The 23,973-nt window shown below is 48.5% G+C and overlaps 1 protein-coding gene across 4 annotated transcripts in view; it reads right to left on the reverse strand.

Annotated features, from left to right (window-relative positions):
* GREB1L (GREB1 like retinoic acid receptor coactivator) overlaps nucleotides 1-23,973 on the reverse strand; it is a 575,070-nt gene that overhangs the window by 325,736 nt on the left and 225,361 nt on the right. The gene's annotated exons all lie outside the window — the stretch shown is intronic.

The following is a 23,973-nucleotide window of genomic DNA, read 5'->3' on the forward strand; positions in this document are numbered from 1 at the left end:
AGGTCAGACCATCTCGAGTTGGTTGCTTTATAGAACTTAGATTGGTTTTAGACAGCTTCAAAGCTTGTAGAGACAAGAAAGTCATGAAAAGGAAGTGGAAAACCTGACAAAGAGGGTACAGTGGAATGGAAAGGAGTGCCAAGGTAGTCTCTTGCATAGAGCTTTTTAGGCAAAAGGGCCACTTGAAAGTGCTAAAGAGAACAGAAGGAAAAGGGACGAAGCTAGATAGATTGGTTTTTTTTTGCTTTGATTGTTGTCAGCCAGTTAGAGAGGCTAGGAGAATCCATCCAAAGGAGGAGGCAGAGTATTGGGAAACCTCGAAAGAGAGACATATGATAGTCTGCTGCAGAACTAAGAACAGAGTTCCAACCCTGACTTCCCTTGTACATTGTTTAATCCATAGGCAAATCACTTCAACTGCATGTGATTTACTTCTTTTATCCGGAACAGAAAGGCTACTCCTTGAAACAAACCTAGACATGCAGATGTACTTTTAGTGAACAAACATGGCTCTGTCTGCAGAAAGAGAAGAGGAATGCAGTCTGTGCAGGGAAACAGCTCGCGGAAGAAGATGGGAGCTCCAGTGAACCCGGCAGTGCGGCCCAGCCCTGATGGACTAACAAAAGAAGCAAGCACTGCGCTGGGAGCAAAGTTCAGGCAGGGCCGAACCATGAAGAGCAGGCAGCCCCACAGCGTGCCCCAAACTTTCAAAGCACGCAGAGCAAGTGGGCAGAGGTAGGCTTTAATTTCCTAACTGTGCAGGCAACAAGGAGGAGAAACAAGCATAGGGTACAGCTATCATACTGGCATTTGGGCTGGTTGTATCCACAAGGCCGCAGCTACACAGAAAGAAATCTGAAACTTTCCATCCTCTGAGAAAAGAAAGATAGTCTGAGCTGAGCTGATGATGCCTAACTAATGCGCCCAGTGATTAATCAATACAGAAAGAGAACTGACCAATTGTTTAGCAGGGCCTCCACAGGTCTTCCTTCCCTTGCTTCACTAAATACATGAAAAACAAGAAAAAGAAAAAACAAGCATTTGCAATGCAATAGGTCTCGCATTAGGAAAGTTTGAGTTATTTGTCTTGTACATGACAAATTTGTTATGTATGTGTTATTTTTGAAAATTGTGAAATTAATAGCTTTGTCATTTACAATGCTAATACTTTTATTTTTTGACAATGAGACACCTATAGCATTTTTAATGCAACATGTTTTGTATTTACGTGACTTAGAAGTATTGATTTTACAAGTAACAATGTTTTAAAAAAAAAAAAATTATTCCTTAAATAAAAGTTATTGTAATTTATAATGTCAATAGCTTAAACTTTTGTAATTAACTTTTGTGAAGATTATGTTCAGTGTATTTTATTGTGACTAAAATATAAGAACAGAAGGAAAATATCAACATTTTCTTGTGACATTTGTAATAAAGCTTGAAACATTGAGAGAACATATTTGAACCAGTTGTTGTTGAATGTTTGCACAGATTGATACTGTGGTGGCGCTGAGTGATGTTGTGGTGGCGACAAGTGATGTTGTGGCGTTCAGTGATGCTGTGGTAGCGCATAGTGATGTTGTGGTGCCCCTGAGTGATGCTGTTGTTGTGCGATAGATAGATAGAGGGAGGGGGAAAGATAGATAGAGTGAGGGCGATAGATAGATAGAGTGAGGGCGATAGATAGATAGAGTGAGGGCGATAGATAGATAGAGTGAGGGCGATAGATAGATAGAGTGAGGGCGATAGATAGAGTGAGGGCGATAGATAGATAGAGTGAGGGCGATAGATAGATAGAGTGAGGGCGATAGATAGATAGAGTGAGGGCGATAGATAGATAGAGTGAGGGCGATAGATAGATAGAGTGAGGGCGATAGATAGATAGAGTGAGGGCGATAGATAGATAGAGTGAGGGCGATAGATAGATAGAGTGAGGGCGATAGATAGATAGAGTGAGGGCGATAGATAGATAGAGTGAGGGCGATAGATATAGAGTGAGGGCGAGAGAGTGAGGGCGAGAGAGTGAGGGCGAGAGAGTGAGGACGAGAGAGTGAGGGCGAGAGAGTGAGGGCGAGAGAGTGAGGGCGAGAGAGTGAGGGCGAGAGAGTGAGGGCGATAGAGTGAGGGCGATAGAGTGAGGGCGATAGAGTGAGGGCGATAGAGTGAGGGCGATAGAGTGAGGGCGATAGAGTGAGGGCGATAGAGTGAGGGCGATAGAGTGAGGGCGATAGAGTGAGGGCGATAGAGTGAGGGCGATAGAGTGAGGGCGATAGAGTGAGGGCGATAGAGTGAGGGCGATAGAGTGAGGGCGATAGAGTGAGGGCGATAGAGTGAGGGCGATAGAGAGAGGGCGATAGAGAGAGGGCGATAGAGAGAGGGCGATAGAGAGAGGGCGATAGAGAGAGGGCGATAGAGAGAGGGCGATAGAGAGAGGGCGATAGAGAGAGGGCGATAGATAGAGAGAGGGCGATAGATAGAGAGAGGACGATAGATAGAGAGAGGGCGATAGATAGAGAGAGGGGATAGATAGAGAGAGGGCGATAGATAGAGAGAGGGCGATAGATAGAGAGAGGGCGATAGATAGAGAGAGGGCGATAGATAGAGAGAGTGAGGGCGATAGATGTGTGTGGTTGTATGTGTGTGGTTGTAAGTGTGTTGTTGTGTGTGTGTGTGTGTGTGCGTTGTTGTATGTATGTGGATGAGAGCAGCCTGATTTCACTAGGCGCCGCTCTTCTTCGCTGTATTTTAAACCTTTTATTCTTGCCACTTGCACCAAAATTGTATATTTTGCGCACTTTGTTCCTACCTGCTTCATTTGTTATCTGGCTCCGAGGCCCCGTTCCAACACGGCTTGTGCCGATTGCTTGGAGGGCTACACTGGAAGGCACAGAAACACCCTCACTTCCGGCGGATGCCGAAAGTAGCGCTCCAGTCTCTCGACTGCCCCAGTCTACAAAGGGCGGAGAGCAAGCGCAAGCGCAGCGGACGCGCGCAGCGGGCGCGCCGAAGGTGCGCCCGTCTGCGACCGTCCGCGCCTAGGGCCACAAACTCTGGTCCATCGGCCTCGGCTCCACTTCATACCTACCATCATCAAGACCTCCTCAATCTACGCCCCTCCACGACATGTTTAGACTGTACCTACAATCTACATGATCCCCTCTACTATCTCAAACCTTGTACTCATTGTGGTTTTAAACTGGAGGCCCCTCAATTAATACATGCCTATACCCTGTCCCCCTAAATTAATCCCAAACTTATCAAAGCCTCACTTATTAACGCTAGATCGTTAAGTAAGCATAAAGAGGAAATCGCTGATGTCATTTGTAGTGAAAAATTGGATATACTGTTTCTTACTGAAACTTGGACCAACCCTGCATCTGACCCCGATCTCCTAGTAGCCATACCGGAAGGCTATAAAATTCTTAGGCAAGATAGACAAACAAAAACGGGAGGGGGGATTGCCATTATATACCGCAGTCAGTTGAAAACCACGATCAATCCTTTGCCACTCTCCACATGTGAGGCCCTGCAGTTTACCATAGTTTTAGGCCCCTCCAACCACTTTAAAGGTGTCCTCTTATACCGTCCCCCAGGAAGTAGAAGCAAATTCCTAACTTCTTTCGCTGAGATGATGGAATCTCTAGCCTTAGAAGATACCGCCACCATCCTAGGAGATTTCGATTTCCCTTTAGAAAATAAGACTAATAATGACACCAAAGCCCTTATCACCGACCTAGAATCTCTTGGACTCACTCAACGGATCACAAACCCTACGCATGAAGCAGGGCATACTTTGGATGGGTTATTTACTAATGACAACAACTTACTTATTACGGAGATCATCCCATTAGGATGGACAGATCACCACGCAGTAATTTTTACCATCCCATCCTATTCGTCATCACTCAAGGAACATAATCCCCGACCACTTAAAACATTCAGACCATGGAAACACATTGACCACCAACAACTTCGCGATCTGCTATCCGCCTCGGCAGCCAATTTACCCCAAGACTCAAATAGCGCAGCCAGAGAATACGCTGCATGGCTTACATTGGCTCTAAACAAACTAGTCCCCACTAAAACCATTTTTAAAAATCGCACCACCCCTTCGGCACCTTGGTACTCTGAGGATCTTAGGCTACAGAAATAACTTTGTCGCAATAAAGAAAGACACTGGAGAAAGACCTACTCCGCTGAAGACAAGGCTATCTATAAGAGAGAAATGACCCTGTATAAATCTCTTATCCAAAATGCCAAAAGCACATTTTATTCCTCTCAAATAGAGCAAGCCAAGAACTCCAACAAAGAACTTTACCAAGTGGTAGCCAAATTGTCTCACTTGCCTCCCCAATCCACCCCTAATTCTTCCCAAGCATTCTGTAACAACCTGGCCACTTATTTCTTTGATAAGGTAAATGACATTTACACCAATCTTTCACAAGAAACTCCCATAGACACTTGCCCGAATGTTGTTCTCATCAAACATCCTATTTTTTCACAATTCCTAGACACTAACTCTGTCCAAGTTGCTGAGGCCATGAAATCTATCAAATCAGGATCAGCCAAAGATCCTTGTCCTGCCTCAATTCTCCTCCCTATCTCTGATATCATTGCACCCCAACTTGCTAACATTTTTAACATCATGTTTAGCACTGGAATCTATCCTGCAATCTGGAAGGATACGCTTCTCAAACCCTTACTTAAAAAACCCCATCTGGATGCGGAAGATACGAACAACTATCGACCCATAGCCAGTTTGCCACTTCCAGCAAAAATAGTCGAAAAACTCATGAACTCTCAAATCTCTCAATATATAGAACAACATTCTCTATTAGACGATAGTCAATTCGGCTTTCGCAAACTGCACAGTACTGAGACCGCACTCATCAAATCCACCGATGAGATAAGGAAAGCACTTGACCAGGGAGGAGCGGCAGTACTCATTCTTCTTGACCTCACAGCGGCCTTTGACACGGTCGATCATAACATCCTGATCGACCGTGTCAGTGCCATAGGCATTCAGACCAAAGCAAAAGACCTATCGAGATCTTTTCTAGCCGGCCGTACCCAGACAGTTCAGCTAGATACCTTCCTGTCTGAACAACTGGTCCTACCTTGTGGTGTCCCCCAAGGCTCATCCCTCAGTCCAACCCTATTTAATATCTATGTCACTGATTTGGCAAGGGTTATTAAAGATTGGGGGATGAGCCTAACATCCTACGCTGATGACACCCAGTTGGTTCTTACCATCAAGGAGAATGGAGACAAAATTGCAGCCAACTTTCAGCAGGGCATGTTGGCCATCAGTAATTGGATGTCAGTAAATTGTCTCAAGCTGAACTCCAATAAAACTGAGGTCATGACCTTTAGCAAGCTTACCCCTATGTGGTCCGATACTTGGTGGCCCACGAACTTGGGCCCTCCCCCCCTCCCATCTACCAAGGTTAAAAATCTAGGAATACTTCTAGACAATAAACTTACCTTTTCATCCCATGTCAATTCCACTGTTGCATCATCATTTTTCAAACTGAAAGCTATAAAAAAGATTCTCCCATTCCTTCCTCCCAATTCCGGACAAATATTGGTCACCTCATTTGCCATGTCCTCAGTGGACTACTGTAACGGACTTTTGGTTAATGCCCAAGATAAAGTCATCAAGAGGTTACAGTCTATACAGAACGCCGCGGCCAGACTGCTCTCGAACACTCCTAAATTCAAACCTTTTTCTGACACCATAAAAAAATATCACTGGCTCACTGTCAGAAATAGAATAAAGTTCAAGGCGCTCTGCATCGCCTATAAAGCCACGCACAAACAAGGCCCACATTTTCTCATTGATCAGTTCACATTCCATGTCCCTAACCGATCACTCCGGTCAATGAACAATCTCACCATGACAGTCCCACGCACTAGAACGGTGGCATGGGGTGATCGTAGCTTCCATGTTTCAACGGCAAAACTCTGGAATTCCCTCGATCCACACGTTAGGGCTGCTCCCACCTTGACCGTTTTCAGGAAAAAAATAAAAACATGGCTCTTCAACCAATAATTCAATTCCCTTTCTCAAGCTGTTTTTCATCCATAGCGCCGAGACGCCCTTGGGCAATTGTTCGCGCTCAACAAATCGCATAAATAAATAAATAAGTGTGTGTGCGGTTACAGAAGGATGTATGTGGAAGAGAGCAGCAGATCAGCATATTATAAGAGAACAGGGAGTTAAAGAAGGATGCATGTTGAAGAGATCAGCAGATCAGCACAGGAGAAGAGAACAGGGAGTTAGAGAAGTAGGCGGTGAAAGGGAACAGCAGATCAGCACGGGAGACGAGAACAGGGTTTTGGAGAAGTGGGCGGCCTGGAAGAGAGCAGCAGATCAGGATGGGAGAACAGAACAAGGAGTTAAAGAAGGAGGCGGGTGGTAGAGAGCAGCAGATAAGCACAGGAGAAGAGAAGAGAACAGGGAGTTCAAGAAGGAGGCAGTTGGAAGAGAACAGCAGATCAGCTCAGGTGAAGAGAACATGGAGTTAAATAAGGAAGCGGGTGGAAGAGAGCAGCAGATCAGCACAGGAGAAATGAACAGGGAGTTAAAGAAGGAGGCGAGTTTTAGAGAGCAGCAGATCAGATTGGAGTTGGAGGGTGGATTTGGAGGGTGGAGTTGGAGGGTGGAGTTGGAGGGTGGATTTGGAGGGTGGAGTTGGAGGGTGGAGTTGGAGGGTGGAGTTGGAGGGTGGAGTTGGAAGGTGGAGTTGGAAGGTGGAGTTGGAGGGTGGAGTTGGAAGGTGGAGTTGGAGGGTGGAGTTGGAGGGTGGAGTTGGAGGGTGGAGTTGGAGGGTGGATGCGGAGGGTGGAGTTGGAGGGTGGATGCGGAGGGTGGAGTTGGAGGGTGGAGTTGGAGGGAATGATTGTTCCCCTTGATAGGCTCATCAGTACAGGATCCCTCCTTAGTCCTCATTAGGTCTGGCTTGAGAGGACAGCAGTAGTCTATTACGTGTAGCACCTAGAAGCTTACGCTTACTCCGCAATATAAGGCACTGAATATGGGGTGTTTTAGCCAATACTGTCTACAATATGTGCATGTTGCGGTGTGCACGGTTGTGTACTGCTGTTTAAATGTTTGGTGTGCGTTTGTGTTGGTTGTGGCTGTATTTTTCTACTTGGGTGTTCATAATTTGCATAATTTTTCCACTTCAGTGCACGGATAACTGACATTTATTTGGCTGTAAACGAAATGTTGTTGGAGCAAAAGCCATGATCACACAAACGAGGTGCACTTCCAGTTAGTCCAGAAAATCTTTATATGCAGCTAAATGTCAGGGAGAGAAGGTCTTTATAACCCATAAACTCGTTTTAAACATCAGAGAAAGGGCACATGCCCATTCAAACGGAGACATGGAGCAGATGCGTGTCCATGTTGGTTTATCTTATATCATTACACATCCCAGAGTAAAGAAAATCCACATAAACACAATGTATCCTGCTCTCTGAGTCATTAAAATTAGTAATGGCGTGTGCCTTATTCGTCAAGAGGGGCTGTTAAATAGCACATAATCTGCACTATGTATCCGGACGTTCTGTTAAATAGCACTGGTTATATAGTATTTGTTCAAATGTCCCCTGAAACAGTATATATTCAAAATTAGTGGTGTGTTGTGTGAAATACCAAAGATACACAACATTACTTATCCGTATTCCCTGTGAAATATCTCAAATCTAGTATTATTTAGCCAGATAGTTGGCTAAATAGCAGATTCTACACTGTGTATCATGTTGTTCTGTGAATTGGCACAAATTCACCTCAATTATTAATGTTTTCCATTAAATAGCGCACAATTGCACCAGCTATATGCGTACATACAGATTCTGTACTGTTGCAAACTGTAATACCGACCGGTTTTACTATTAATCAGTGTAATGGCACTCAAGACACAAGACACAGTGCTAAAAACACACAGAGTATAACTACCAATAAAGTAATGTGAAAATCTTTCTTTGAATACGAATACTGCAGCCACTGTAGGACAAAATAAGATTACTAAATATCTCTGATCACACTTAAAACAGACTCTCTATCATTTCGCGAGATGTGATATAATCGCGAAATCAGAAATAAGCTGACTAGCGCAATGACAGCAAAACTCATCGTTTTGTAAAAAAAAAGCTCTGCAGTAGGCAGCCGAAAACAATGGTTACATTTTAAGGCACGCACGTCACCACGTGCTGCTGTATAGCCGTAAGAGCTTCCTGCTGCCTCTTGCCACATTACAAAGTTGTTGAAAGAAAGATGAGAAAAGGAATGCAGTGCGTCACTGGCAAACTCTGTAAAGTGGCGCTGATGTGTTTGGGTATGAATAAAATCTATCTGGTCACCTTGTCTTATTTTACTTATTTATTTTGACGGACTTTCTCGGGGCTAGGACGCCAGGAAGTCGCTTTACACTGAAACACAAGGTGTCAATGCTAAAGCGTGAATTCTTATTGAAAGGCGTTATCGCAATTAGACTTTACTGCCAAGCGTTATGTGACATAAACTGGTGTTCTTCAGTGACATCCTTAGTGGCTTTGCATTGGTCCTAAAGCGAGAAGGGCTGTCGGTGGTAAAACACTTTCCTGAGCTGTGTGCAGACAGCGGTAGGGTTGCTGGAAGGCGCCGCAGGCAGCATGCGGCCTGGTTGCTGTGTGCTCCGGTTCGTTGGTCTCACCTCGGTGCAGGGCACAAGTCCTAAGAACACATTGCTTTGAAGTCTGATGCAGGGGGCGGAGAGCGGCAGCTTTGAAGGGTGATGGGAGGCGGGAGGCACAGACAAATGGTTGTTTGTGACGTTACTGGTTGACTTGGCTGGTGTGGCGGGGGAGCGGAAGGGATTACTTTGAAGTCTGATGCCGAGCGTCGGGGAGCAAATGGCAAGCTCGTGCACGGGCACATGCACTATGCGTAATCCGCCTGCCAAAGCCCCTTGATCAGCTTTCCTGATCCACCTCTATATGTCTCGAGCTGCAATGCGCTTGCGCATTGGCAGGTCGAGACCTAAAAAGTACCTCAATCTGAGCGCAAGCAGCAGAGGAATGCTAATAAAGCAATTAGTCAGTACATGGTCCGTGCACCAACGAAGGAACAAACGCAAGAAAAAGAAAGTGAAATCAAAGTGCTGATCAATGAGAAGCAAGGAAATAATAAGGGCAATCAAGCTAATCAATAGTAAGCAGCGGGTGGGCTAAAAGCATCAATTGTAAGTAAGGGGTGGGCTAAAAGCCCCTTTCCAGAGGCTGATTGTCACAAGCGACAGTGCTTGCGCGGTCTGAAGTGAAGCCCAAAAACAAGCTTTTCCTCATACGGGTAGTTATGTGCAGATTTCCGAATCTGCTAATGCAATAATAAAGGCTTTTTCTAATGGCTCCAACTTGGAAGCTCAAGTATGATTTCTCATTGGCAGAACGGTTACAGGTAAGAAAACGGTTTTCAAATATTTGAGCACACTGTTAATATTCCACTATACTAAAGGGGAATAATGCTGTCATTATATAGAATAGAGGTAATACTGTGTAGGCCTCTGAATCATATTGGCTCACACCACTACTCAATATCCCAGCACTCGGTAATTCAGAATTACCAGTAAATTTCATATGACAAAATACGCAAAAAATGTAACATGTAGGGTTTTAAAAGTGAGGGAATGATTGTGATTTTTTTTGCTGTTTTCAACAGTTTACCTTCTCGTATGATTTGATAGATCGAACATTCTTTGATGGAAGTTATCGAAGTGGAGACTAATAATAATCCTTTTAAGTAGAACTCTCAGACATATGGTGCTAAACATAAACCCGCATCGGCAAAACCAGCAAGCGTGGCCTTGGCAAGTTGGTGCGATTGTTAATTATTTTCCCATTTATTATAGCAAGCATATGCCACAAAAAATAAAACCAAAAAAAGAAAATATGATGCTGCCTAAACATGCAGATCTGTTGACAGGGTGCGAGTGTTTGATTGGTTCAAATGCTCCGTCCATCACCACCCCCTTTCGTACCACTTTGTTCGCCATAAGTTGGCAGGGTATGCTCAGACGTGAGACCCTTGCTCACTTTGCCACTGGATTCAAGCAAGCCGGGCTGAAGATGGCTGAAATGCCAGAAACCGGTCCTCGGAAGCTCGTTTCCGGTCCAGGGAAGGCATGGCTTGGCAGTTTGGGCTGGACTGTTCCCATGAGGCACAGGGTCAGACTGATTTGCATATGGCCATGTCTGAACTGGGGTGGCAGAGTGGGATAAAGAACGGTGATGGATTAAACCCAGATCTTTTGACTGGGTGTGAGTGTTTGATTGGTTCAGAAGCTCCGTCCATCACCACCCCCTTTTGTACCGCTTTGGCCGCCATAAGTGTGGCAGGGTATGCTCAGACGTGAGTCCCTTGCTCACTTTGCCACTGGATTCAAGCAAGCCGGGCTGAAGACGGCTAGAATGCCAGAAACCGGTCCTCGGAAGCTTATTTCCGGTCCAGGGAAGGCATGGCTTGGCAGTTCGGGCTGGACTGTTTCCATGAGGCACAGGGTCAGACTGATTTGCATATAGCCATGTCTGAACTGGGGTGGCAGAGTGGGCTAAAGGACGGTGATGGATCAAACCCAGATCTTTTGACTGGGTGTGAGTGTTTGATTGGTTCAGATGCTCCGTCCATCACCACCCCCTTTTGTACCGCTTTGGCCGCCATAAGTGTGGCAGGGTATGCTCAGACGTGAGTCCCTTGCTCACTTTGCCACTGGATTCAAGCAAGCCGGGCTGAAGACGGCTGGAATGCCAGAAACCGGTCCTCGGAAGCTTGTTTCCGGTCCAGGGAAGGCATGGCTTGGCAGTTCTGGCTGGACTGTTCCCATGAGGCACAGGGTCAGACTGATTTGCATATAGCCATGTCTGAACTGGGGTGCCAGAGTGGGCTAAAGAACGGTGATGGATCAAACCCAGATCTTTTGACTGGGTGTGAGTGTTTGATTGGTTCAGATGCTCCGTCCATCACGACCCCCTTTTGTACCGCTTTGGCCACCATAAGTGTGGCAGGGTATGCTCAGACGTGAGTCCCTTGCTCACTTTGCCACTGGATTCAAGCAAGCCGGGGTGAAGATGGCTGTAATGCCAGAAACCGGTCCTCGGAAGCTTGTTTCCGGTCCAGGGAAGGCATGGCTTGGCAGTTCGGGTTGGACTGTTCCCATGAGGCACAGGGTCAGACTGATTTGCATATAGCCATGTCTGAACTGGGGTGGCAGAGTGGGCTAAAGAACGGTGATGGATCAAACCCAGATCTTTTGACTGGGTGCGAGTGTTTGATTGGTTCAGATGCTCCGTCCATCACCACCCCCTTTTGTACAGAATAGTAGAGGTGGCACACAAGCAAAAGGTGCAAGGACTGATATTGGCCTTATGCAGGTGTGTGTTTTGCCTTTGTTGTTATTTGACTTATATCACACAGAAGAGGTTAAAAAAGGAAAGTAATGCATAATGTTCCCCAAGGGGAATACGGCAACCAATTTTAATTCATTATGCAAAGGACACCGTAATGTTTGATCGTGCTCCTGCAGGCCTGGCTCCTAAAAGATTTAATATAGGTCATGCCAGAACATGGCTTGGCAACTTAATCGCTTGAAATTGATATCGGCATTGACGGTCAGGACAGAGCACAATTTCTGGTAATGCAGACTCCACTTTCCATCCTTTTGATGTGAACCAAGTATCATGACACTAAGGGCCTGATTTAGAGTTTGGCGGATGGGGTAATCTGTCGCCAATGGGGCAGATATGGCGTCTTCCTTATTACCAGTGTGTTATATCATATGGGACTTGTAATAATATGAATCAATCGCTCACCAGTCTATATAGAATACATTGCAGATTTCAGAGCCGTAAAACCCGACACTCGTGCTTTACACAGCCACCTCTTGTTCATATGTAGGAAGCTGGCTCTGTATATACTATACCAAAATGAGGTGTGGTATGTACAGAGTCCAGTGGAACCCCACTGGTAGGCAGAGGTAAAAGTAGATAGCACCTTACTCTCTATCTATTTGTGGTAGTGTGGGAGAGCAGTAAGGCTTTATCAGAGGGTCGTTTTTTTAGGTCTCGGCATAGAGACGCGCGAAGCGCGTTCTCGGCAGAGAACTATAGCAATCGTTTCTGCCGACAAACGAGAAAAGAGCTGGCCACGCGCCCAGCATTCTGAATGGAGAGGGAGCGACAAGAGCTGGCCATGCGCGGATTTGGTCGCGCGCACGCTCACGGCGCCAGCGTCTCCGCCGCGCGTAGATGACTGCTCTCTTCCTGCTTTTTGTATGTTATTATTTGATGATACATTTCCTGTGCAGCGTGTGCGTCGCGTCTTGTCCTGTGTTACCCTTCATCCGGCACAATATATATATATTTACACGCATATTTATTGAACTTTCGGAAAAGTTTGGTAGGATTGGGATCGGCGGGTGTCCGGGGAGCCCCCAGGAGTCATTGAGGCGCTGAGGGAAGCATGGACCTGCTAATCTCGGGCTGATCTTGTCAGAGGAGAGCCGAGGGGAGCGAGGGAGAGGGAACTCCGGCTGGGGCAGCAGCGCCTCTGAGGTTTGTCGCTTCTTTTCCTACCTAAAAAGCAGCTGGGCAGGGGGTGGGCGTGGGCGGCCACGGGCGCTGCTCCTGGGTCCGTGTGGAAGGCGCCCGCGGGGAGGGCGGGTTGCAGCGGTGTGCGCGCACGCCAATGCTGCAGGAGCAGCGGGAGTCCTGCCGGTTCTCATATGCAAATGACCGCTTTGCTTGTAACAAAAGCCTTGATGCTCGCTCCGGAAGAATGATCAGACAGTGCAAGAGCCCCAGGCCACTTTCGCCATGTTTGTTTACTCGTGATCGCATGGCGGTTGATGTGGCACTGGGGTGCTTCGATTGTGCTGGATTTCGGGGCTGGACGTGGGGACAAGTGACATTTGTTGTTTTAGGAGTTAGCAACTGTTAGACCTGTCTGGATTTTTTTGCGCAGTCCCTCCTCATTATTATTTATTTTGTCCCCTTTTTGCCCCTCATACCCTTACTATTTTTTGTGTCTACTACTTTTTAGGTGTTGGTCAAGGGGATAGGTGTTCTTTTTCCCCCCATAATCTTTTACCTCAGGCCCAGAGGCCTGTTCTGACAGGGAAGCTGGCACCACCTAAAATGGTGGCCACCAACTGCCCCCAACTGTCGCACCTAGAACTTGGCCATAGCTTAACATAGGGCATTCCAGAACCTTCTGGTCCATGCTGGACCATTGAAGGGCAGCCTATAAAAGGCGGAATGCGAGGCAGCCATTTTGTCTACCTGTGGAAGTCAGCTGGAGGACAGGTGGTAGCTGAGGGTGGGAAGAGGTTGGACTCAGGGTTGACCTCCTGAACTGGGAGGCTGCTTTACTGGTTTAACCCACTATTCCCCTGTTGGTTACTCGCCCTGGCCCCGCTGTGGGAAGTTGCTGGAGACCCTGGGCGCCTAGTTTGCCCCTTTCTAACTAATAGTGGGGAAGCCCTAGGAGAAGGAGACTGCAGCGCTGCGGAGCGCAGTCCTCTGCCCAGAGACTGGTAATTGAGATAGACTGTTCCCTGGTCCCTGATTCTCTGGAGCGTCACCTCTCACCTGCTGTGGTGGAGCGCCACTGAGGAGAGTAGAAGCCAGGAGAAAACGGGCTGATCCGCCCTTCTGAACCCCCAAGTTGGCACTGGACGAGCGGCGCCGTTGTGGAGCCGAGTTTGTGTGCCCTGTGGTGAGAAGCAGACCGGGGAGAGCCCTTGTCAAGTGCCCAGAGGAAGAGCAGCGTCAGACAATCAGCGCGGTCTCCGGAGGTGAGACACTCCTCTCTCGCGCATGCCCAGTGGCGCTGTCAGGCTCCGTGAGGCGGAGTTGGAGTAGTGCAGGCGGGAGCGAGGGAAGCGTCGCGCATGTCTGGAGGATCAGCGCGACCCCTTTCAGAGTGAGGAGAGCGCCGCGCATGACTGGAAGAGCAGCGCGACCCCTTCCAAAGTGAGGAGAGACGCGGAGAGTCCCTCGGCGGTTACTACACAGAGGAGCTTTTCCCTTCCCCCCCCCCCCCCGGCTCGAGCGCCCTGCAGTGAAGTGAGCGCGAGCGGGGAGGGAAATATCTGAAACCCCCAGCGGCCCCCTTCCTTCTGAAAAGTATTAGCGGGAGCGGAGCAGCGCGACCCCTTCCCAGCGCCTGTGTGGCTGTGCTGGCGAGGAGGCGGCGCTGAGAGTAAGAGACCATCAGCGGTGAGCTCCAGCTGCTAACGCTGCATCACAAGTAAGGTGGGGGATCTGGGTTAGTAAAGACTGGACCACGAGAAAGGAAGGTCCTACAATTAAAGTACTATGAACAAGTCCCTAGTGTGAGTTCATGGGACAGGTTTAATGAAATTGTGATCTTGAGACTGGGGGGAAATCTCCCAAAATACTTAACCTGGTTATTGAAGCAAGATAAGATTGCCAGATTGATGAACTGAGTAATACTGCTGGTTAGGATGTTTGTTTTTATTACAGAGTGGGACAAGTGAAGAAACTAGATAACAGTAGTGATAGAAGCCAAAGTTAATTAAGGTTGCTGTCTGATGCCATGTTTACTTTTGACCATAGCTCTTGAAGCAGGTTCATATTCCTGGAGGTGGCACTACTGATGTTCATGATGTCCAAATGAAATGAAAGCTACTGCTGATTAACTTATTATTAATTCAATAATATCTTCTTGTGCTTATATTGTATGATAGTTTTCTCTCCCAAAACTCTAGTGAATTGCTCTTTACTTGATTTATTGTAAAGTACTGAACTGTAAATGCTAACCGAATAAGAGAACAGAGTATATTATTTTTATAAAACAGTACTTATTTTTCCACATTTTTGGTGTAGCGTTTTCTTTTGTGTGATATTGCGTGATTTTACTTTTGGGTGGTCTGCAACCTTAACACTGTGCCTCTGAAATGCATGTCTTGCCCTAGGCCAGGCTACCCAGTTCCAACATTTGGTGCCTAGCGGTGGGATAACTGACTTGGTTGCAGCTACTCACTAGTAATTCAACGCAATACACTAAAACCTACACCAGGAGTTTTCTCCTTGCGGCCCTCCTAATTTACATTTTTGTTTTTTCTAAATTTATTTCTGGTGGTGGGTGGAGGTTGACCCCAGGACACTTTCGGTTTCCTCCTGTGTGAAAAGTTTATACTCAAAAATGGAGATAAATGTGGAAGAGCTGGATAACTATACTGTGACCCAACTAAAGGACTGGTGTCAGCAGCAAGGTGTGTTTTTCAACAAGGGTGCCAAGAAAGGCGAGCTGCAGACCAGCATACGGGCATGGGTGGAGGCTCATTCCGGGGAGGTACCAGTGTCAGAGGGGAGTGACAGGGACACTGTCGTTGAGACTGCAATGCTGTACCAAACGGAGGGGGGAAATCTACTGACAGGTTCCAAGACACCTCCCAGGGCAGGCAGCAGCGTCTCAGAGAAGGGTTTAACTGAAGCCGAGCTAGAAGATAGGAGGGAGGAGAGGAGAATGAGGCTGGAGTTAGCTAGGATGGATATGCAAAGGGAGGAAAGGAGGTTAGCTCATGAGCGAACCCTCAAGGAGATGGACCTACAGGTCCTAATACGAAGGCCTCCCACTCCAGACAATGGTGGCAGCGAAAAGAAAGTAGACACCAGGGAATCCAGACCCTACTTACCTAAAGATGTCATCGCTAGTTACACCTCAGGTGATGACATTGCCAAATGGTTAGCCGCCTACGAAGTTTCTTTAAGGGCTCATGGGATCCTAGAAACTCACTGGGGAGGTGGATTGTACAAATACATGCCACCTGCTGGCAGAGACACCTTGTTGGCTCTGGGGCAGAATGAGCAAACCCACTACCCTGCCATGAAGGTGGCACTGGTGAAAAAGTTTGGACTTACCCCTGAAAGGTACAGACAAAAATTCAGGGGAAGTCACAAAATGAGTAACCAGAATTGGGTAGACTTTCTAGACTACGCCAAGAAAGCTTTAGAGGGTTGGGTCAAGGGCAGCGAGGTAAAAGATTATGAGGGGCTGTACAACCTATTTTTGAAGGAACACCTCCTCGAGAAATGTTTTCCCGAGTTGCGCCAACACCTGGTGGACAGCAAGCTGACCGATCCCCGCAAGCTTGCAGAGGAGGCGGACACTTGGGCAAGTACCCGGGTGTCCTCCAAGGGGACTGGAGGGGATTCTCAAAAAGCCGGACAGGGCGCCCCCCAGAAGAAAGAGGGAGGGGATAAAAAGAAGGAGTTCTCCAAAGGTCCCCAAAATAATTTCCAAGGTAAGGGAGCAGGTTTCACCCCTAGGGCAAACCCGCCCAGAAACCCTAATCCTGGCCAAAGCCAGCAGCCAAGGGTTCTCCACTGTTTTGAATGCGGTGGTGTTGGACATTATAAGGGAGATTTCAGATGCCCAAAGAGACCACCCCCTCCCACCGGAGGAAAGTCACCGGGAGTAGCTAGTGTAGCGCTCGGGGAGGAGTTGCCCTTAGATAAGGGGGGTGAATGGGCGGGTGTCACCTTAGTGTCCCTGGGAGAGCGGGAGATGGTGCCAAAGATCCAGGTGCCCCCAAATACTATCAAGTATGGGCAATGGGTTACCATCAATGGCCAAAGAGGGGAGGCTCTGAGAGATACAGGAGCCAGTATGACTATGGTGAGAAGTCAACTGGTGTCTCCAGAGCAGGTTGTTCCTAATGTACTCCACCCCGCCGCGATGGCTGACGGCAGAATGGGCCACTATCCAGTGGCTGAGGTTCCCTTTGAGTGGGAAGGGGTTGCAGGTTCACTTCGAGTTGCCGTAAGCCCTGCCGTGCCAGTTGATTGTCTGTTGGGGAATGACATGGAGCACAACACTTGGAGAGAGGTGGAATACCGGACGCATTCTGCGATGCTGGGTACACCTGACTGGGCCTGTGTAAGCACACGGTCTGCGACTGCCCGGAGAGGGAGTTCGCCTGGGTTGGAGCCTGGAACAATGGCCCAACCCGCTGCCAAAAAGGGTCAGAAACGGAGACAGGGACAGCCTGCTCCAGCTTCCACGCCCCATGTGACAGATCGGCCACCTGCGGTGGAAGGCCAGGAGTCCGTGGAGGGGGAAGTAGACTCTCTGGAGGATTTACCCATCCCTGCTGAATGGCATGTGGAGGGAGGTCCTACCAGAGAGGAATTCTGTAAGGGGCAGAGGGAGTGCCCTACCCTTGAGGGACTGAGGCGTCAGGCTGAAGCCCAGGCAGCAGGTGATGCTACGGGACACCACCATATTTACTGGGAGGATGGCCTCCTCTACAGTGAACCCAAGGTACCTTTACCTGGCTCATCAAGGGCCTTGGTGGTCCCGCAGCAGTACCGAGCCTTTCTGCTGGAATTGGCTCATGCGATACCACTGGCAGGACACTTAGGCCAGGACAAGACCTTTGCACGGCTTGTCCTCCACTTTTACTGGCCTCAGATGAAAGTGGCGTCCAACACATACTGTAGGACATGTGTATCCTGCCAGGCCAGTGGGAAGACAGGGATGAAGCTAAAGGCTCCCCTGGAACCACTCCCTGTCGTTAGCACCCCCTTTGAAAGGGTGGGCATCGACATTGTAGGGCCATTGGATCCACCAACAACAGCTGGTCACAGGTTCATCCTGGTTCTGGTGGATCATGCCACACGGTACCCAGAGGCCATTCCTCTGAGGACTGTTACTGCACCTGTGGTAGCTAGGGCCCTGATGGGAATCTTTACTAGGGTAGGATTCCCGAAGGAGGTTGTGTCTGACAGGGGGACTAACTTCCTGTCTGCTTACATGCGGACCATGTGGAAGGAGTGTGGGGTGACCTACCGATTCACCACTCCCTATCACCCCCAGTCCAATGGACTGGTTGAGAGGTTCAATAAGACCCTGAAGGGCATGATAAGAAGTCTGCCAGAGAGCTTACGGAGGAAGTGGGACATCCTCCTACCTTGCTTACTGTTCTCCTACAGAGAGGTGCCACAGAAAGGAGTGGGCTTCAGCCCGTTCGAATTGTTGTATGGGCACCCGGTGCGAGGGCCTCTCAGCCTGGTGAAGGAAGGATGGGAGAAGTCTCCCAGAAAACCTCCCCAGGATGTGGTGAGCTACATGCTGGCCTTCAGAAGCCAGATGGCCAAGTTGTGGAAGCAGGCTGCTGACAACTTGGAGGCCAGTCAGGCAGTCATGAAGGAATGGTATGATCAGAATGCTCACCCGGTGGAGTTGGAGCCTGGCCAGAAAGTCTGGGTGATGGAACCTGGAGAGCTAAGTGCCCTTCAGGATCGTTGGACAGGCCCCTTTGAGGTGTTGGAGAAAAAGGGTAAGGCCACTTACTTGGTGGATCTTAAGACCCCGAGGCAGCCCTTACGGGTGCTGCATGCCAATCGCCTCAAACCCCACCATGAGAGGCCGGAGGTCATCCTCATGTTGGTGACTGATGGTGCTGAGGAAGCAGAAAGCGAGCCTCTCCCAGACCTCTTTTCATGTCAAGAGAAGGATGGGTCGGTGGAGGGAGTGATTCTCTCCCCGTCTCTCACTCCTGAGCAACGAGAGGATTGCCGACAGGTATTGGGGCAATACTCTTCACTGTTTTCCCTTGTCCCGGGAAGAACCCACCTGTGTACCCATGATGTGGACACAGGAGACAGCCCCCCAGTGAAATCCAAGACCTATAGGCTGTCGGACAAGGTGAAGGCTAGCATCCATGGCGAAGTTGCCAAGATGTTAAAGCTAGGAGTGATAGAACCGTCCAGCAGCCCTTGGTCCAGTCCGGTGGTGCTAGTCCCAAAAGCTGCCCCACCGGGCACCACACCAGAACTGAGGTTCTGTGTGGATTACCGAGGACTGAACTCAGTTACCAAAACTGATGCTCATCCAATCCCCAGGGCGGATGAGTTGATTGACCGGCTAGGAGCTGCCCAATACCTAAGTACCTTTGACCTCACTTCAGGGTACTGGCAGATCTCCTTGACAGATGGAGCAAAGGAAAGGTCAGCCTTCTCCACGCCTGAGGGACACTTCCAGTTCTGTGTGATGCCCTTTGGGCTCAAGAACGCCCCTGCCACATTTCAGCGACTGGTGAACCAGGTCCTCTCTGGAATGGAGGGTTTCTCGGCTGCTTACCTGGATGACATTGCTGTCTTCAGTAGCAGTTGGGAGGACCACTTGCAACATTTGCAAGCAGTTCTCCAGGCGCTGAAACAAGCTGGATTGACCATCAAAGCCAGCAAATGCCAGATTGGACAGGGGTCAGTTGTGTACCTAGGACACTTGGTGGGTAGGGGGTCAGTGCAACCCCTGCAGGCAAAGATTGAGGCAATCATGGCCTGGGAACCCCCCAAGACACAGACTGAGGTCCGAGCTTTCCTGGGCCTCACAGGTTACTACCGTCGCTTTGTGAAGGGGTATGGCACTATTGTAGCGCCCCTCACAGAGCTCACCTCAAGGAAACAACCTCGACGGGTAGTTTGGACAAAGGCTTGTCAGCAAGCCTTTGAAAAGTTGAAGCAGGCAATGTGTGAAGCACCGGTCCTGAAGGCTCCCAATTTCTCCAAGGAGTTTATTGTGCAAACAGATGCATCCGAACATGGCATTGGGGCAGTGTTATCGCAACTAAATGAAGAGGGCCTGGATCAGCCTGTAGTCTTCTTATCCAGGAGACTGCTTCCCCGGGAACAGAAGTGGAGTGCAATTGAGAGGGAAGCTTTTGCGGTGGTGTGGGCTCTGAAGAAGCTGCGGCCATACCTTTTTGGCTCGCACTTCCTGGTTCAGACTGACCACCGCCCCCTTCGTTGGCTGATGCAAATGAAGGGGGAAAATCCCAAGCTGTTGAGGTGGTCCATCTCCCTACAGGGAATGGACTTCCGGGTGGAACATCGGCCTGGAGTGGACCATGCAAATGCAGACGGTCTCTCCAGGTATTTCCGCCTTAGTGATGAGGACTCCCAAGAGGTTGGGTAGTTCTCCCCACTTTCAGCTGGGGGGGACGCGTGTTAGACCTGTCTGGATTTTTTTGCGCAGTCCCTCCTCATTATTATTTATTTTGTCCCCTTTTTGCCCCTCATACCCTTACTATTTTTTGTGTCTACTACTTTTTAGGTGTTGGTCAAGGGGATAGGTGTTCTTTTTCCCCCCATAATCTTTTACCTCAGGCCCAGAGGCCTGTTCTGACAGGGAAGCTGGCACCACCTAAAATGGTGGCCACCAACTGCCCCCAACTGTCGCACCTAGAACTTGGCCATAGCTTAACATAGGGCATTCCAGAACCTTCTGGTCCATGCTGGACCATTGAAGGGCAGCCTATAAAAGGCGGAATGCGAGGCAGCCATTTTGTCTACCTGTGGAAGTCAGCTGGAGGACAGGTGGTAGCTGAGGGTGGGAAGAGGTTGGACTCAGGGTTGACCTCCTGAACTGGGAGGCTGCTTTACTGGTTTAACCCACTATTCCCCTGTTGGTTACTCGCCCTGGCCCCGCTGTGGGAAGTTGCTGGAGACCCTGGGCGCCTAGTTTGCCCCTTTCTAACTAATAGTGGGGAAGCCCTAGGAGAAGGAGACTGCAGCGCTGCGGAGCGCAGTCCTCTGCCCAGAGACTGGTAATTGAGATAGACTGTTCCCTGGTCCCTGATTCTCTGGAGCGTCACCTCTCACCTGCTGTGGTGGAGCGCCACTGAGGAGAGTAGAAGCCAGGAGAAAACGGGCTGATCCGCCCTTCTGAACCCCCAAGTTGGCACTGGACGAGCGGCGCCGTTGTGGAGCCGAGTTTGTGTGCCCTGTGGTGAGAAGCAGACCGGGGAGAGCCCTTGTCAAGTGCCCAGAGGAAGAGCAGCGTCAGACAATCAGCGCGGTCTCCGGAGGTGAGACACTCCTCTCTCGCGCATGCCCAGTGGCGCTGTCAGGCTCCGTGAGGCGGAGTTGGAGTAGTGCAGGCGGGAGCGAGGGAAGCGTCGCGCATGTCTGGAGGATCAGCGCGACCCCTTTCAGAGTGAGGAGAGCGCCGCGCATGACTGGAAGAGCAGCGCGACCCCTTCCAAAGTGAGGAGAGACGCGGAGAGTCCCTCGGCGGTTACTACACAGAGGAGCTTTTCCCTTCCCCCCCCCCCCCGGCTCGAGCGCCCTGCAGTGAAGTGAGCGCGAGCGGGGAGGGAAATATCTGAAACCCCCAGCGGCCCCCTTCCTTCTGAAAAGTATTAGCGGGAGCGGAGCAGCGCGACCCCTTCCCAGCGCCTGTGTGGCTGTGCTGGCGAGGAGGCGGCGCTGAGAGTAAGAGACCATCAGCGGTGAGCTCCAGCTGCTAACGCTGCATCACAAGTAAGGTGGGGGATCTGGGTTAGTAAAGACTGGACCACGAGAAAGGAAGGTCCTACAATTAAAGTACTATGAACAAGTCCCTAGTGTGAGTTCATGGGACAGGTTTAATGAAATTGTGATCTTGAGACTGGGGGGAAATCTCCCAAAATACTTAACCTGGTTATTGAAGCAAGATAAGATTGCCAGATTGATGAACTGAGTAATACTGCTGGTTAGGATGTTTGTTTTTATTACAGAGTGGGACAAGTGAAGAAACTAGATAACAGTAGTGATAGAAGCCAAAGTTAATTAAGGTTGCTGTCTGATGCCATGTTTACTTTTGACCATAGCTCTTGAAGCAGGTTCATATTCCTGGAGGTGGCACTACTGATGTTCATGATGTCCAAATGAAATGAAAGCTACTGCTGATTAACTTATTATTAATTCAATAATATCTTCTTGTGCTTATATTGTATGATAGTTTTCTCTCCCAAAACTCTAGTGAATTGCTCTTTACTTGATTTATTGTAAAGTACTGAACTGTAAATGCTAACCGAATAAGAGAACAGAGTATATTATTTTTATAAAACAGTACTTATTTTTCCACATTTTTGGTGTAGCGTTTTCTTTTGTGTGATATTGCGTGATTTTACTTTTGGGTGGTCTGCAACCTTAACACTGTGCCTCTGAAATGCATGTCTTGCCCTAGGCCAGGCTACCCAGTTCCAACAGCAACCAAACGTTGCACAGTGCGAAGGTGTTGATCCATGAGGGATTGCTTGGTGGGATGTTGGTGGTGCATTCTCAGTTGCAGCTGGATGAGTGGATGATGGTCAGCTGCACATACTGAGATGTTGTATTGCATGCTACTGCCAGGTGGGTGGTTTTAGAGTTCATGTAGCTGCAGAATGATGTGAAGATTGGCAGAGTCCATTCCAAAAAAAGGTAGCTCTCAATATGATGGTAATCAAACAACACATTAGAGATCACTACATTTAATCTGATTATAGTCTAATGGAAGTGAGGCCACAATACAACGTGTCTGCTGCCCATAAGGACATAAGGTGTTTGGTCCATCCTGGCTTTATTAAGGCAAATTAGAGTTTTCGTTTGTGTGTGCAGGGCTCAAAAAGGCTTGATGTGACAGAATGTATAGTAAACAAAGAAACAGGAAATACTTGCATCAGCCTACTGCATAATTTGATCTTCCATCAAAGGAGTCCGTGAGGAATACCGAAAAAGGTGATGTCACGAGGGGAGGAGCTGACAATCAAAATATAGAATTTCAAATAAGGATTATCCAAGGAGCAATTATATCTAAAGTATGCCTCACGGATGCCTTTCTGTTTGCATCAAGTGTGATTAGACCTATGAACTTGCCTTAATTACACAATATTTTTAACTTTTTGGCGCCTCGCTTAACAATTTTTTCCGCTCTCAATTTTTCATCCCTACAGGGTCAGGCATATTGGCAGTTACCAGTGTGTGTTTCTATTGTCCTTAACTGCAGTTTTATCTGGGCATTGCACTTTTACACCTTTTAACCATGTTAATTCATGCTTTCCATTCCCCCCCTTTTTTCCCCACAGATTCCTTGGATTTGATACATTACCTATATTTGGCCTTTTGATACCATTTTCAATGCATTTACATCTAACTTCCTTGTTTACTTTATTTTTTAAACCCCCCCCGCGCATTTCTCGCCTCTAGCACACAATTTTATGTACAGCACATTCAGCCTTGTGCCAGCCGAGTAGTCTGCAACCTCCTTAATGGGTAACTTCGCCAAACTCAGAAGACGACCTTTGTGCTCCGGATCTGTGTGGCACAGTGAAGTACTGACATAATGGGAGAGGTGGTAGGCTGCCAATCATCGCGGCAGTATTGGCAAGCGTGCTTCGATCAGTTAGGTGTCCGTGTCACCCTGTTGAACGGCCCACTCCTGCTCTTTGAGACTAACTCAGAGCCCGTACTTCCTTCGCAATTTGAGGACCGTGAATGTGTGTGCTGCTACCCCAGGTACTGCTGAGTCTAATTTCACCCTCACAAGTCATGATTCACTGCCATTAATTTATGAACAGCTCACTCAGAAGACAATAGCAACTTTAAAGTACATCTGTCAGGGTCACAAAACAGCCTTTTTAGGTCTCGGGACAGTGCAGTGTAGCAGTGGGTGGAGTCCCGAAGATTTTATGTTTTGGAGTTAGGGGGGGCTTGAACCCGCCTCTCTCCCCCATTGGCTGGCTTCCTAAACGGAGGCCAGCCATTTGAGGAAAAGGGCATCACTCCTAAAAAGCCCCGTCTCTTTCGGATTGGGGGGCGTGTTTTGGCGTTCTTTCGCCCTGTGACGTCATCCATCACTCAGAATGCCAAAAACACGCCCGACTCCGAAATTTTCGGAGCTTTGTGGCAGCCATTTCTGCCCGCTGGGAGATTCAATAAAGATGTTAAAAACCTGTGCTCCACTAAAGTACAGCTCTTTGTATTCGTGCAACCCCAAAACTCTGTCCCATCCATGATCGACCCCAGAGCCTTGATGCTGTCGATCTCGAGCTCTAGGGCCCCCCTTCTAGGCGCCTGATCACATTAAAGACCTGTTGTCTTGGCCAATCCTTGATGCAGTTGGGTGTTTTCAGAAGGGTTTCCACCTTGGGCAACGTACAT

The sequence above is a fragment of the Lissotriton helveticus genome, chromosome 4_1 (assembly GCF_964261635.1).
Source record: "Lissotriton helveticus chromosome 4_1, aLisHel1.1, whole genome shotgun sequence".
Lineage (NCBI taxonomy): Eukaryota > Metazoa > Chordata > Amphibia > Caudata > Salamandridae > Lissotriton > Lissotriton helveticus.